The sequence below is a fragment of the Leopardus geoffroyi genome, chromosome B2, assembly GCF_018350155.1.
Source record: "Leopardus geoffroyi isolate Oge1 chromosome B2, O.geoffroyi_Oge1_pat1.0, whole genome shotgun sequence".
NCBI lineage: Eukaryota > Metazoa > Chordata > Mammalia > Carnivora > Felidae > Leopardus > Leopardus geoffroyi.
In genome coordinates, this window is record NC_059332.1 from 18820464 (window position 1) to 18835862 (window position 15399).

At 38.1% G+C, this 15399-nt stretch overlaps 1 protein-coding gene across 1 annotated transcript in view; it reads left to right on the plus strand.

Moving 5' to 3' along the window:
• The window catches only part of LOC123609868, a 225929-nt gene that overhangs the window by 120487 nt on the left and 90043 nt on the right, over positions 1–15399 (plus strand). The window lies entirely within an intron of this gene.

The window sequence follows — 15399 nt, forward strand, 5'->3', positions numbered from 1 at the left end:
ATGTTTTATGCTTGAAGAAAATGCTTGGAAAAGGCTGATTTGCATCTGCTCTGCTCTCAGCTCAGAGACGGATTTGAGCTGTATAGTCCAAGACTGCACGGGGATGTTTTGCTCCCATTCAGAATAGATTTATACAAAAACGGAACATAACAACCTCTTCAAATACGTGTCTCTGCTACATTGGTTATATTTATTTATTTTTCTTAGAGGCTTCCTAAACATATTATTAGCAGTTAATATCCCCCATGGGTTTGTTTTCTAATATATCAGGGCTGTGCTACAGTATGCTGTTTCTGCCACTGATATGTTGCTAAGAGATTTAATAATGGGTAAACAAACACAACATGTGGTAATTCATTTCAAATTAAAAGTTTATTAAACTCTGGCTTGATGGCTTTCTGGCTATTTACAATTAAAGGAGCAAACCTTAGGGAAGGGGTGGCCACGTGACGTGTTCATGGCTGCAACGTTTCTATCTGAAAAATATGTTTATGATCTCTCACAAGCTGTCTCACATTGACAGGCTCCAGACAGAATCTGCTGAATCCACTCTACCTCCCAAATCATGAAAAAGTGACTTTAAGATTCACTTGCAAACACTTTATTTTTTTATTTATTTATTTTTTTAAAAAATTTTTTTTAAAATTTTTAAAAAAAAAATTTTTTTTTTCAACGTTTATTTATTTTTTTTGGGACAGAGAGAGACAGAGCATGAACGGGGGAGGGGCAGAGAGAGAGGGAGACACAGAATCGGAAACAGGCTCCAGGCTCCGAGCCATCAGCCCAGAGCCCGACGCGGGGCTCGAACTCACGGACCGCGAGATCGTGACCTGGCTGAAGTCGGACGCTTAACCGACTGCGCCACCCAGGCGCCCCTTTAAAATTCACTTGCAAATCATAAAAAAGTGACTTTAAGATTCACTTGCAAACACACACACACACAAACACACACACACAGACACACACAGGCACTCTTGAGAGGATTCTGAATTTAACCCTAAGGCCGGTATTTTGAGCAGTGATCAGCCTTGCAAATAGGTGGATGCCTGAGGCCAGAACGTATTTATGAAAGGCTAGAAGAAAAGAGCCATGATAATTCTTGCATTATTACCATCTTTTAGGCTGTTTTACTTTTTAGGGGGCAGACTAGGGAAATATTTGTTATGCTTGATAATTTTGTTTTGTGTGTACCTACATGGCATACACAATGGTCTCTGGCAACATCTATATATGTTTTTTGATGCAGCATTCAATTCGGGCAAGTTTTATTGTGTAACCAGCATCAACAAAGAAGGCCGCCAAATTCTCTGGGAATGCAAACCAAAATAGCATGCAATCCTCACCCTGCAGGGGCTTACTTGAGCCCAAGCATACTCCTCCGCTGAGAAATACACACATACACACACACACACACACACACACACACACGTGCACGCGTTGGATACATGATGGGAAGGTCTACCAGCACTCTATTCATAATTCAGGACCATCAAGCTTTCTGGAACAAACTTCAAACTTGGAGGAGTGAAGCAGATGCAACTGGCTGAATAAGAAAGATGTAGTTAGAGGAGTTAGGTGGGAAATGTACTCTGTTAATCAGATGTGTTCTCTGGTTCAGTCATCTCATAGTGGGATTCCCAGGGAGAGGGGGACCACATGGAAAGAGCAACCTGCTGAAAGAGAGAAACTTCTCAATGGAATTATGGGAGACATGGGAGTTTAGTATAGTACATGCTACCTTGTGACGCATTGGGTTGTGTTATATGCATATACTGTGTTCCCTATACTATAATTCTGTAATCCGAGGTGTCACAGAGACCGCTGTGGGACAAGATAAGTAAGCAGACTGTGAGTTCACGTGAAACCCTCTGATGGACTCTCAGAAACAAACAAGTGAGCTTTTGGAGGCAGGTGACATTCTCATGAACTCTTTTTAATGCAATCCCGTTTTAAATCCTACATCGGTGTGATCTGGAAAATGTGTGTTAATTTCACAATTTTGTCCTGGGGTGAAAACGGTAGTTTGGAATTCATTGGTGGAGATGCTTTTGGGTAAAAGAAGAGCCACAAGAGAAGTTAAGAAGTCAGAATGGTACAGAGTAAATTTGAAGAACTATAATGAACTGTAGGATTCCAGCACACGTATGGGGATAGATTTGGGCAAAGGAGTAACTGAAGGTGAGAAATCCGGTAAGAAGGCCATCGCATCAGCCCGAAGAAGACAAGATGGTAAGGGCTCGACATAGGATAGTGGCAGCGAGATGCAATCAACAGGGTTTCCTCAAGAGAAATGTTAAAGTCGAGTCAACCGGATTTGGCAGATGAAAAGTTGTGCCATAAACAGAAATGAGAAAATTATAGCTCGGGTATCTAGGAAGATAGTCTTGCTTTTACAAGAGGTGAGGTACCTAAAGGGGCTGGTTTCAGATAAAAGTTGACCAATCGGTTTTGATCAAATTGAGTATAAATTTTTTAAAGTTTGTTTGTGTGTTATTTGTTTATTTATTTATAGAGAGAGGGAGGGAGAAAGACCAACAGAGAGAGGGAGAGAGAAAATCTCAAGCAGGCTCTGCACTGTCAGCCCGGAGCTGGATGCGGGGCTCAACTCGCAAACTGTGAGAACATGACCCGAGCCAAAATCAAGAGGTGGACGCTGAATGGACTGAGCCACCCAGGTGCCCCTTGATCAAATTGAGTTTAAGGTATTGGGGAAATTAGTAAGACTGTGACCAGCTTGGAGTTGAAAAAAAAATGGATTTAAAATCAGGAGGGACATATGGGTGTCATCCTAATAGAGATGGGGCCTAAATCACAAAAAGGACAGTGGGAAAACTATAGGAAAACCTTAATTTAAGGGACAGAAGAAAGAAAAGGGTAGAGTCAACTGAAAAGGAGCAATCTGAAGAAGTAGAGGGGCGCCTCGTGGCTCAGTTGTTTGACTTCGGCTCAGGTCATGATCTCGCAGTTCATGGGTTTGAGCCCCGCGTTGGGCTGTCTGAGCTCTCCACTCTCAGTGCAGAGGGCAGAACCTGTCTTCTTCTCTGTCTGCCCCTCCCTGTCTCTTTTTCTCAAAAATAAATAAACATTTTTTTTTTTAAATGAAGTAGAAGGACCAGAATGTGTGGTATCATGAAGGCTATGGAATTTTAAGCATCTCAAGAAAGGAGCAGGGGGGTGGGTCACATCAGTAAATTACTCTGTTGAAGCACTACTCAAATTTTAAATGCATACAAATCACTCAAGGATCTAGTTAAAATGCAAGTTCTGATCCAGTAGGTCTGAGTCGGGCTTTAGACTGTGCAGCTCCTACGTGATACATGACACATTCCTCATCCTTGAGGAATGACAAAAACATAGTTTGCTTTGTAAATCAAGTACACTTTGATGCCTTTTTAAAGGATAGGTAAGAAATGAGGCACAAACCAGACTGCAGTGACCAGAGGAGGGAACAAAAAAGAAGAAATGAAGGCAGTGAATATAGAAGACGCTCTCAAAAATGAGGTGAAGGAGTTTCAAGAGCAGCTTAATGGAGTGAAGGGTTGAGAGAAGATTGTACTTGTGTGTGTGTGTGTGTGTGTGTTTTTAATGGATGAATACTTACCCCTCTCTTAATAAACGATGGGAAAATATCTGGAGGAGGAAAAATCAAGAGTGTAAGGGTCTGTTGGGGAGAATTCCCATCATAAGCAAGATAGATGGGAGAGGTTAGTCCTGGAAAACAGAAAGGATAATTCTTCCTCTGAGGTAAAGGAGCAAAGGAAAAAAAAAAAAAAAAAAAAAAAAGCAGAGTAGTTTAAAAAACAATTCTTTGATACTTTCTATTATGAAAAAATAAAAAAAAACTAACAGCAGCAATAGCAGTCTTTAAAGAAAAAAAATTTTTTTGCTCGTGAAACTTAGGAAATGTAACAAATCACCAAGGAACAATAATGTTACTTGGAATTCTAATTTTTAAGTGTCTTAATCTTATTAAGTACTTTCCCTTCTGGGCCCTCTCAAGATAAGCTACTGTTTTCAAAATTGCTGTAGGTTTTGGCCTGAGGACAAAATAAGGATGAACAGGGCTCTGATACCTTCTGGAAAGGCTGAGCCACGCAAGTGTAGAGAAGTACTTTCTTAGAGAACATGAGATTACTATGGCACTCACTTTTATCCAGCATTATTAAGATATATTGGGACTATGTTATACTGTGAGATGGGTCAAGGATATAGGGGTCAGAAATATGCCCTCTGTGGGTGGGGGGGCATAAGACTAGAACCATGTATCCAGGAAGTCCATCTCAAAGAACCTTTGAAATAATATTATAGCTCTATCCTGATTCCCTAATTATTTTTTGCTTCAGCCTGTGATCCCGTGTGGGTGCTACATGAATGCCATGTTCCTTTGCAAATAGGCATTTCGTCCATCTTTGGAAGTATATTTCTTGGGGAGTCCATGGTCTCCTTCTTACTAGATCTCTTTCATCAATGACTATAACGTAAGTACTGTCATATATAAGAGGAAACAAAGAGCCCCTATTTAGTCTTGCGTCATGTGTCGCATATGTTGAAATCGATTAATATGATGTGAGTTTGTTAGTACGAAGCGGACCACTCGAACTTGACTAAAGATAAAAAAAAAAAAATTAAGACCCACTTGAAATTAACCAAAATGTGGATGAATTCCGAAAGAAGTCTATTCACACTTAAACATAAATTTGCCTGGAATCTGTGGTTCAGCAAACCTAATAAAAACAGTGCTTTCTAAACTTTGCCTATACATCGAATCTTCTGTGGGGCTTTAAACAAATACTCTTGTCTGGGCTCTGCCCCAGAACAAATGTATCAAATTCTCAGGGGGCAGGACCTGGACATCGCTATCCTTACAAAACTCCTTCTGGTGATCCGAATGTGCAGCCAGAGTTGAGAAGCACTGATGTGCAGCTGTTGATTGCTCTGGTTTTCTTCAATTCCTACAAATAAAGCAACGCGATTTCCACCTGAGGGTATCCTTTCATGCTATTTCCTGTATCAGGAAGAACCTTTAACTGCCACTCTTTTTTCATCCTTCATAATCTAGTTTAAGACTTCCTTCCCAAAGAGGCCCTATTCAGCGCCTCCACTGAGTTACCCCAGGGTTCTTTCCCTTCGTGACAATTGTGCCTTCATCTGTATGTCTCCTGATCTAGACTACAAGCCTCTTGAGGATAGGACCTACGTCTACGTCTTCCATCACTGTTCTTGCCTGTCAACAATTGCTCAATCCAGATTTGTTAAATAAATGAGTGAATTAATGTAATTCTGGATTACCAAAGCCGAGAGGTACGAAGGAATGATTTTCACTTGGCCGTGACACTGTGGTACAGGGGAGAGTAATATGGACCCAGAGTCTGAAAACCAGTGTGAATCACAAGTTTACTGCTCCGTATTCATGAAAGCTTTGTGAGATCGTTTCCTTATGTACATGAAATAAGGATAGTAGTGGCTGAATTTTTGATTTTCAAGTTTGTGGAGAGAATCAAATAAAATAGTAAACGTTCTGATAAGTCATTAATCTTTTAATTTGGTTTGATTATATTGTGTTGCCTGAAACTGCTCTCTGTGACAGAGCAGAAATTCTTGAGTCCTCTCTCGTTTTGGTTCCTGAAGATGAGAACAAGGGCGGGAGGTGGCCTAAGTATGGTAGGCGTTGCAGCCGTGCTGGGGATGATACACTCTGAGAAGGGACTTTGAAACAGATGTACTTTTTTTTTTTTTTTTTAAGTTTATTTATTTAAGAGAGAGAGAGAGAGTAAGTGTGAGTGGGGGAGGAGCAGTGAGCGAGAGAGAGGGAGGGAGAGAATCCCAAGTAGGCTCTGCACTGTCAGCCCTGAGGCCTCAAACCCAAGAATCGTGTGATCATGACCGGAGCAGAAACCAAGAGTTGGACGCTCAACCCACTGAGTCACCCAAGAGGCTTGAAACAGACATGCTCTTAGATATGGCCTCCCTCATCTCTCGAGATGAAGCCTTGAGCTCCTTCTGAAAGCACTGGCTCCATTTCATCTTCAAGCCCCTATTTACTTGACTACATCTTAGAAAAGTCAACGTAAGGAGGTGTTGCTGGACTGCAGACTCTGTGAGGAGGGCTGGGATCTTCGTTTTGTTGATTCGTGTACCCATTGCTTACAGCAATATTTAGCACATCACAGATTCACAGTAAATATTTGTTGAATGAGTAAGAGCATAGGTTCTGAATGCTATCTGACCTTACGGTTCCTTTCTATGGAAATAAGTTAAGCAAACAGGTTATTTATTTTATTTTTAAAATCAACATACAATAAAATTTACTTTTTTTGGAGTGCTAATGTAATTTAGCACCTATCCAGATTTGTCTGCTTAGCACTGCAATCAGGATAAAAACCATTCTATTACCCAAACACTTTCCTTTTTCTTTCTGCTATCTGCTGTGGGCCCCCCCCCACCCCTTACTCCATCGCTCCCACCCCCCCTAGTAAGCATTGGTACTCACTGATCTCTTTACCATCACTAAAATTTTGTACTTTCAAAATTGTTGTGGAGTACAGTAATTTTTTGTTGACAATGCCTCCTTTTAGCCAACATAGTGCCTTCGAGACTCATCTGAATTATATGTATCAATAGCTCATTCCTACTCCTGGCGGGATAACACGCCCGTGAATGGATGTAGCATCCTTTAACTGTTCACTTATTAAAGGACACAGTGATTGTTTCCATATTTTGGCGATTATGAATAGAGTTGCTATAAATATTCACATACAAATTTTTTGTGTGAGTATAGTATTTATTTTTCTAAGAGATATACCTAAGAGTAGAATTGCTGGGTTGGAGGCTATGTATATTCTTAACTTTATAAGGAACTTCCCCTTGTACAGATTGGCTGTACAATTTTGTATTTCTGCAAGGAGCACATGAGACTTTCAGTTGCTCTGCACCCTTGTCTACACTTAGTATTGTCGGTTTTTTCCAAAAGTTTTTCTAATTCACATTCAGATTAAATTTGAAATCATAATTTCAATCTGTGTTCTTTTAGTGGCTAATTTTATTAACCATCTTCATATATGCTTACTGGCCATTTATATTAATATCTGCTAAAGTATCTGTTCAAGTATTTTGCCTATTTTGAATTGGGTTGTTGGTTTTTCTGTTGTTGAATTTTGAGAGTTCTTTATACATTCTGCATACAAATCCTTTGTTGGATACGTGGTTTGCAAATGCCTTTTCAGTGTCTGTAACTTGCCTTTATTTCTTTCTTGCTTTCTTGCTTTCTTTCCTTCTTTGTATTTATTTGTTTATTTTTGAAAGAGAGAGAGAGTGAGAACAAGTGGGGGAGGGGCAGAGAAAGAGGGGGACAGAGGATCTGAAGTGGGCTCTACATGGACAGCAGAGAGCCTGATGTGGGGATCAAACTCATGAACAATGAGATCATGACCTGGGTTGAAGGCAGATGCCTAACCGACTGAGCCACCCAGGTCCTCCTGACTTTTTATTTTCTTAAAATGTCTTTCTCAGCACAAAAGTTTTGAATTTTGATTTATCATTTTTTTTTAACGGATTGCACTTTTGAAATCATATCTATGAACTCTCTTCACCTAATCCTAGGGCACAAGATTTTCTCTTATGTTTTTCCTTTGGAAAGTTGTGGAGTTTACATTTTATGTTTAGATTGATGATCCAATTTGGAGTTAGTTTTTGAATAAAGTGTGAGGTGAACGCTGAAGTTTTTTTTATTATTACTATTTTTTCTTTTTATACATGTGAATGTCTAGCTGTTCCAAACAGCATTTGTTGAAAACACTATTTTTTCGCCACTGAGTTGCCTTTAGCCCTTTGTCAAAACTCAGTTGGCCATGCATATGTCTTTCTATTTTAGTGACGTATTAGGTGGCTTGGTGAGAGGCCTCTGCCCAGCGTGTACCATTGTGTTCAATGTAAGCCACGAAGTAGATGCATAATGGAGGCAAAATTAATTAGCCACAGTGGGAACAGAAGCATAGATAGAAAGTAGCCGAAGGCCCATAATACTGGAAGTCAGAACAGGGAGCCATGGACAAGCTGGTCACTAGAGCTCAGTTAGTATATTCATTAGCATATATCATTATATAATATTTTACATATTATTATATAAGAGGACTTCCGTGTGGATGTCAGAGCTCCAGTATGCGTGGCCAGTTTTAGACAACTCTCCACATGTTCCCCAAAGTCCTTAGGCCACCTTTGTTTCATGTCTAAGATAAGGAAAGCAATTTTCAGGCACTGTTAATTATCCCAGACCATAGTGGCATATACTTTTAGTTAGTAATTTGAAAGTCCATTGTTACCTTGTTTCTATGGAAGAGTTATGAATCTGATATTTAAAAATGGTATATATATGACTTCTTTGCTTTTGACAGTTGGAGCTGGGTTTGTGGAGACACTGGCCCCCAACAATTTCCTGTTAGGTGTATCTCTACTCACTCAGCTAGTTTTTAAGGAATGAGTGCATCTATAAAATACATCCTAGATTTAAATAACTTGGAATGGTCACTTCAGAATCACCACTTGGTGAGATGTTGAGGCACTTTTTAGATACGACATTTGTTCTTTTGGGTTTCTTGATTTTCAAAAAAAAATTTTTTTTTACGTTTATTTATTTTTGATAGACAGAGCACAGGTGGGGGAGGGGCAGAGAGAGAGAAGGAGACACAGAATCCGAAGCAGGCTCCAGGCTCTGAGCTGTCAGTCGGCACAGAGCCCAGTGTGGGGCTCGAACTCACAGACCATGAGATCATGACCTGAGCCGAAGTCGGATGCTTAACCGACTGAGCCACTCAGGCGCCCCAAGTTTCTTGATTTTCAAATAGCATAAGTGAGTATGAGTTGATTATAATGCATGCAAAATTGAACCTCAGGGAACCACCACAGTATGTTTCCAAGTGATTAATCGGCACAAAAACTAATTACCTGCAATTTGAAGATGCTTTTACTTAATATATCAGGGAAATTCATCAAACTATTTTAAATCAGAAAAATCTTTTGAAGTATTTTAAGTAATTAAAAACTGTTAAAGTGTCAAGTGGTCAAGATCAATCTTTCCCCTTCCTCCCTTCCACCCTCCTTTTCCTTCCTTCCTTCCTTCCTTCCTTCCTTCCTTCCTTCTTCCTCCTTCCTTCCTTCCTCCTTCCTTCCTTCCTTTCTTCCTTCCTTTCTTCCTTCCTTCCTTCCTTTCTTCCTTCCTCCTTCCTTCCTTCCTTCTTTCCTTCCTTCCTTCCTTCCTTCCTTCCTTCCTTCCTCCCTTCCTTCCATCCATCCTTTGGTCCTTCCTTCAGATCAATGAAATTGTCATTTTGTAACTTTATTTATAAACTAAATACAATTTCCAATAGGTGCAACACTAAACTCCCTAAATTGGGCTCAGCTAGGAAATTTCCACAGATGTGTTAATTGGAGGTGTAGTAAGGATTTCTTTCTCTCCCTCTCTCTCTCTCCCTCTCTCGCTCTTTCTCTCCCTCATATATATATATATTTATATATTTATAAAATATATATTTATAAAATATTTTTAAATATTTATATATTTATAAAATATATATTTATATTTTTATAACTATAAAAATTTTATAAATATTTATATTTATAAAATTTTATAAATATATATATTTATAAAATATAAATATATTACATAATATATATTTATAAATATAAATATTTATAAAATATATTTATTTTATAAATATATATTTATAAATATATATTTTTATAAATATATATTTTTATAAATATATTTTTATAAATATATATATTATATATATTTATGTATACATTTGTTTTAAGCTTTGCCTTATTGCGTGAGTTTTTTCACCATCCACTGCAGTTAATTACAGCAGTGGTTTCTGGTCTGATCCACTGCAATGTCAAAGCCATTTCAGAAAACTGCCGGAATCGAAAAAGCTTTAAACAGTCATGCAGGTCTTTAATTGTAAATTAGTTTTGACAGAACTCCGACGCAGAGTCTTGCCTGGTTCCAGAGCGATGCTAGCTGACAACCTCTCACTGCTCCAGGAGCAAAGGAACATGTGGAAGGAATTGTTCTTTTACATTTCACAGCTTGTCATTTCCTCCGCAGGGCAGCCCCTGACCCCTCTGAGAGATCCCGACACCCATAAGGGAAGTGTTCCCACTGATGTAAAGGAAGTAGAGACGCACTTTAACGCCAAGGAGGGAGGGAGAAGGGTGTGTCAAAGGGATCTGGGGAGCAGAGAGAGGAGATGGGCTTAAAACGTTTCCAGCAGGTTAGAATCCTGGCTGTGTTGCTTCCTTTTATGAGGGAAGGATGAAACATTATTTGGAAGGGTTCAAGAAATTCTGGAGGGTTTCAGGCTGCCTCTTTAAAATTCTTGTTTTGAGTGGAAATGGCAATAAAAATGAATGTGTCACGTGTGAACGATCGGAATAAAGGTTTGAGGGAAAAGTACAAATACGTGCTTGCTGCCCTATTCCAATATGTTTCTAATTACAGAGTGTGTGTGTATTAGACTGACAACCGCAGATTACAATTTGTGCTTTCGGGACATTTTACACCCTCAACGTTTTATTTGCTCTCATATATTCATCACGCTCGGCTTTTCCTCTGTACCTGGGCTGTTAAATAGCTTGGCGAGGAAACATAAAAAAAAGGCAATTCACTTGTGTTATCATTCAAACGGATTTGTCATTCTTCCCACTCAGTTGACTTGGGCCATTTCAAAACTCTTCAAGTTATTGATATTTTAAGAATCACTAATAAAGTCATTTTTGGAAACACTTTTTGAAATAATTGAAAGGATACTTACTTTCCTGAATGTGGTCGTTCATGCAGAGGTGATAAGTACTGACTCCTCCCTCCACACACACACTGTTTTGTGTATGTGTGTGTGTGTGTATGTGTGTGTGTGTGTGTGCGTGTGTGTGTTTTGTAGTCTATGGGTTGACAAATGCAAGCATGCCTTGTCTGTTCAGCAACTGCTCAAACAAATGAACTATCCATGAAAATAATCTGATTTTTCCTTGATGAAATCTCTCTTATTTAATCTGTGGATACTCAGTGCCTGAGTATTAGACAAATATCTTTGCAAAATGATATCGCAGGAGTGCATGTTGATGACAAATACTGTCATAGTTCTGGACTAAATATGAAGCACCACCATCGACCTAGCAGTTGGGGAAATTTCGAACCTTTCCAGAAAGGCTTGGGAGTATTTTTTAAGGAAGGAAGGGTCGCTGTAGACCTGGGATAAAACAAACTTGTCTTTGGCCCCACTCTTCAACTGAGCATTCCAGAAGTACCCAACGCTAAATGCACAGTTTGGACAAGTTGGAAATAAGGACCTGTGGCGATAACATGTACTAAATGAATTATCAAAGAAACCATGGCCGAGGAGAATTTGCACCTCAGACATGACAAAGCAGCGGGCTTTCCGACATGACTTTACAACTGCTCTTCTCGATAGGACTGATTTTAACTACAGCCTCTTTCATTTTTCTTTTTTTCAGTATTATTTTGTTGTGGTCACAATATAACATGAGATGCACCCTCTTAACCAATGTTTAAGTGTGCAATACGGTATTGTTAATCATGTGGCTGATGTACTACAGCCAACTTCTAGAATGTACTAATCTTGCATAATTGAAACTTTCTGCCCGTTGATGAAGGGCCCCCTATTTTCCCTTCCCTCCCCAGCCCCTGGCGTCTACCATCCTACTCTGATTCCCTGAGTTTGACAACTTGCAACTCTTCCTGGGAGTGCAATCATGAGTAGACATTTTTCCAAAGAAGACGTACTATAGGGTCTTTCTATAAGTACTCCCCAGGGAGCACTGCCTTTGGTCTAGCACTGTGCTTTTCAAACTGGTAAGACCACATATGAAAATGAAAACACTATTGTGAGTCATCCCAGGAATAAATGAGTTCATTAACTCTTTCTAAACGTGAGTCTGGCTTTGAACACTTTAATGGTCTGACTCATTTAGTACACCTTGTTCCAGTGTCTAACTTCTTATGAACGTACAGTTGACTTCGTTCCAAGTGGAAATAAGTTAGAATAAAAAAGGCCAGAAAGGGGAAGTAATTAATTTTATCCAGAATGTTCCACTCAGTCTAATTAGATGATCCATATGGAATAAGAAACAGGAAATAAAAATTAGAAAATAGGATTTTGAGTGAAACAATATTTCCCTCAGCCAGTCTTTTGGAAGTCTCCTTATTTCTTAGAGAAATCAGTCTGTTCTTGAATGCGGACACCTTGGCAATGAGTGATAGAAGAACTTGGCACTTTGTAGCACCATACTTAACACGTGGTCTTTGAGTATTTTGCATTACTAGAAGCCAGTGAGTTTGACCCACTTTTATTTGCAAAACCTTTTTTTGGTTAAGATTATTTGCCATAACTTGTTAAGTGGCTACTAGACCTTAACTATTTCGGTAGGGCCTTGAGCATTTAGAAGTTGGTAGGTTTGAAGCTCTGGTGAAAAAAAAAAATCCTGCAATGGTTTTGACGTGCATAGACATAAACATAGAGAAGCCACGATGCTAGTTTTAAAGGCACTGATGGTTCCTGGAGTGCAGTGAAGAGACATAGGTTGTGAAAACATGATTTAGTGAAAAGCAATGCAGAGCCCAAACCACAAATATTTTTGCCCATTTTATCCACCCTGTCTTTTCAAACGAATTCTCTTTAGTTAGTTTCCTTATGGTTAGGCCGGTGTATTGTTTTTTATCAGCAAGCATGTCTTCTCCGGCGTTAAGATGTTATCAATCACACATGCACATACACAGGCATGCGTAAATTCACATAAAACTTCCTAAGGTCAAGTATTTAAAAAGTGTCATCATTTTTTTTTAAAACACTATAGCATTTTTTAAACCATAATTAATAGCATTTCCTTTACCTCACACAGACTTATACTAAGACATCTTTTTTTTTTCACCTTTTCAGACTTGCAGAAATTAAGCATCATGTGTGTGAATAATTACCATAAAATAAAGTTTTAACGAAGTGTAGTGAGTTAGTCGTTGGAGAGACGAGGAGTTCGTCATTTTCCCCCCGTAACACATGTCATGCTGGATAAAACCAATAGTCCTTGAATATGTGGTTTGCAAACATATCCTCTCGGTCCGCACCTTGCCTTTTCATCCTCTCAACAGGGTCTTTCATTAAGTAGAGACTTTGAATCTTAATGAAGTTCAATTTATCAATCTCCTTTTATGGTTCAGGCTTTTAGTGTCAAGTCTAAGAACTCCATGTCTAGCTTAAGACCCTAAATATTTTCTCCATTTTTTTTCAAAAAGATGATCTATTTTAAGTTATTTTTAATATAAGGAATGGGGTTTAGGTCAATTTTTATTTTATTTTATTTTATAATAATTATTATTATTTTTGGAATAGATGTTTAATTTCTTCAACACCATTTGTCAAAAAGGATATCTTTCCTCCAATGAGTTGGTTTTGCACCTTTCTTAAAAATCAGCCATGGAGAGGCACCTGGGTGGCTCAGTTGGTTAAGCGTCCCACTTTGGCCCAGGTCATGATCTCACAGTCCATGGGTTTGAGCCCTGAGTCAGGTTCTGTGTTGATAGTTCAGACCCTGGAGCCCCGCATTGGATCCTGTGTCTCCCTCTCTTTCTGTTCCTCCTTCTCTGTCAAAAATAAATAAGTATTTAAAAAAATCAGCCATTGAGCATATTTCTTGAACTTTTTCTTCCTTCTCTATTCTAGTCCATTGATTTATGTGCTTATCTCAAGGCCGCACAGAAATGAATACTGTAGCCATATAGAAAAGCTATGGAATTGTTTTCACACACTGTTGGATTCAATCTACTAATAGTTTGTTGAGGAGTTTTTAAGCTCCTGAGAGATATTGGTCTGTACTTTTGTTCTTATGCACTTTGTTTTGTTTTGGTGTCAGGGTTCAAATGGCCTCATTACATGATTAGAAAGTGTTCGCTCCTCTATTTTCTAGAGGAGATTGAATAAAATTTGTGTTAATTTTCTTGTATATTTTTGTAGGATTGTACAGGGAAACTATCTGGGCCTAGAGTTTCAAAATTGTGAATTCAGTTAATTTAATGGTTACAGGACTATTCAGATGATCTCTTTCACCTGGAATGAATTTTGGTTACTTTTAGTATTTGAGGAGTTGATCTATTTCTTCTAATTTGTTGGACGTATGAACATTAGTTATTCAAAGCATTTCTTTTTCTTTTTTGTGACTGCAGTATCTGTAATAATATTCTGCTTAATTTCTAATATTAGTGAGTTGTTTCTTCTCTCTGTCTTTTCCAGAATTGCTAGAGGTGTATTAATTTAATCAATTTTTTTGGAAATTCAATTCAGTTTCACTGCTTTCTATTCTAATTATTATTATTTTATTCCATCAACTTGTTTTGATTTTATTTTGTTCTTGTTTTTTCTAGGTTCTTGAGATAAGATCTTAGATTATTGACTTTTCCCTTTCCTGATGTAAGCATTTAGTGTTATAGATTTCCCTCTCAGTATTACTTTAGCTGAATCTCACAAATGTTGATCTTCATTTTTATTCAGTTCTATTTTTTATTGCCTCTGAGGTTTCTTCTTTGACCCACAGACAATTTAGAAGTGTGTTCAATTTCCAAGGGCTTAAAGGTTTCCTCTTGTCTTTCTGTTATTGATGATTTCATGATGATCAGAAAAATTATTCTACATGATTGCAGTTATTTTCAGTTTGATGAAGTTTCTTTTATGGCCCAGGATATATTTGTGAATGACCCATAGGCACCCGAAAAAAATGTATATTGAGCTGTTGTTGGGTATAGTGTACATGTTTCAGTTGATATTGTGTGTTGATTGTGTGGGTCTGATTTTCTATATCCTTGTTGAGTTTATGTCTAGCGGTGCTATCATTTGATGAGAGGGGAGTGTTGAAATCCTTAACTATAATTGGGAAGTTTTCTATTTCTTTTTCAGCTCTATCAGTTTTCACTTCATGTATTTTGCATCTTTGCTGTTTGGTGCACGTGTATTTAAGTGTTATATTTTATAAGTAGATTGATCATTTAATTATTATATAATCCTCCTCTCTGGCAATTGTCTCTGCTGTGAGCTCTGTTTTCTCTGGTATTTTCTCCGATATTAATCATCTATTTCATATGATATTAAGATAGCCAATCTCATTTTTTAAAAATTAATGTCTGCATGATATGTTTTTTTCATTTTTCTTTTTGCTTTTAATCCACGTCATTGAGTTTGAAGCACTTTTTTTTGTAAATAGCATATAATTTGCCATGTTTTTAAATTTAGTTTCTCAATATCTGCCTTTTTATTGATATAGTTAGACCATTTCTATTTAAGGTAATTGTTGATATGGTAAGGCTTAAGTCTGCCACTTTAACATGTATTTTCACATTAT